This window comes from Martes martes (assembly GCF_963455335.1).
Source record: "Martes martes genome assembly, chromosome: 10".
Lineage (NCBI taxonomy): Eukaryota > Metazoa > Chordata > Mammalia > Carnivora > Mustelidae > Martes > Martes martes.
This window is the reverse complement of record NC_137898.1, coordinates 4,988,377-4,990,149: the sequence shown is the minus strand read 5'-3', so window position 1 is coordinate 4,990,149 and position 1,773 is coordinate 4,988,377.

Genomic DNA, 1,773 nt, shown 5'->3' with positions numbered 1-1,773 from the left:
CATTCTCTGTGTTCCAACAAATGCATAATAACATGTATCCACCATTGTAATGTCATAAAGGATAACTTCACTGTCCTCAACTCCTCTGTGCTCCAAGCCTTCACTCCGAACCCCTGACAACCACTATATATTTTTTTAACTGTTTCTATAGTTTCTCCTTTTCTGGAATTCCATGTAGCTGGAACCACACAGCATGCAGACTTTCAGATTGGAATCTTTCCCTTAATCATATGCATTTAAGTTTCCTCCATGTCTTTTTGTAGTTTGATAGTTCATTTCTTTTTAGCCCTGAATAATATTGCATTGTCTGGATGGATCACAGTTTATTTATCCATTCACCTTTGGAAGGACATCTTGGCTGCTTTCAAGTTATGGAAAGTATGAATAAAGCTGTTGTACACATCCATGTGCAGTTTTTGTGTGGACATACGTTTTCAACTCCTTTTTGGGTAAATACTAACTATTTCACTTGAACTTTTTCCTGCTCAAATGGTTTCTGAGAGTTCAGATATAATTCTTACTTTTGTTCCTCTATAGATCAGGTATAGATAAGGCATCCACCTGCCCCCCCCCCACCAGTTCCTTCCAAGATTTTTTTCTTTCTCTTTGATTTTCTAAAGTTTGAATGTAATATGCCTAGATGTAGCTTTTTGTGTGTCTATCCTACTTGGTGTGCTCTGAGATGCCCGGATCTGTGGTTTGGTGTCTGATGTTAATTTGGGGAAATTCTCAGTCATCACTTCTTCAAATATCACTTCTGTTCCTTTTCTCTTTTCCTTCCAGTTTCCCTATTACACATGTGTTATGCTTTTTGTTATTGTCCCACAGTTCTTGGATATTCTGTTCTATTTTTTCCCCCAATCTTTTTTCTCGGTGCTTTTCTATTTGGGGTTTTTTGTGTCACATCTTCAAGCTCAGAGATTTTTTCCTCAGCCATGTCTAGGCTGCTAATGAGCCCCTTGAAGGTATCCTTTGTTACAGTATTTTTGATCTTTTGCATTTCATTTTGATTCTTTGTCAAAGTTTCTGTCTCTGCTTACATCATTCACCTGTTATTGCATGTTGTCTGCCTTTCCGTTAAAGCTCTCAGCATGTTAGTCCTAGCTTTTTAAAATTCCTGTCTGATAATTCTGACTAACTCTGGTTCTGATGCTCGCTTGGTCTCTTCAGACTGTCTTTTGCCTTTAGTATGCTTTGTAATCTTTTTTTTTTTTTTTGAAAGGGGGACGTGATGCACTAGGTAGAAGGAACTGTGTTGGAAGTGGGGAAGCGTCAGGGAGGGGAGGCCGTGGTGCAGTCCCATGGTTACGTCTCAGTCTTTTGGTGAGCCCGTGCCCCTCGACTGAGCCTGAGTGCATCTCCACTTTCTTTCTCCCTAGATGGGACGGGATGGTTAGAGAGGCCTGGACTTGCATGCGCATGTCCCTTCCTCCAAGTGGGGTAGGCTCTCGTAAAACCCAAGACGTTAGGCTCTGGTAAAATGGTTTCTGCTGAGGGCAGGCCTTGTTAGGAACAGAAAGCTTTGGCATGTTTCAAAATAGTTCCTTTTCCCTCCCCCTGCCGGAAGCACAAAGGAATTTTTCTCCAGTACTCACTGTAAGGGTCGGGTAGAACTCCTGGAGGTAAAACTCATGAAATTTGCATGGAGGGGTCCCCCATAACTGGGGCCCCCTGCATTTTTTAACTCTCAGAGTTATCCACACTGAGCCTCCAGAAATTCCCTGTTCACATATCAGGATTTCCTGTGCTGGCGCTGGGTCCCATAGAAGTTTC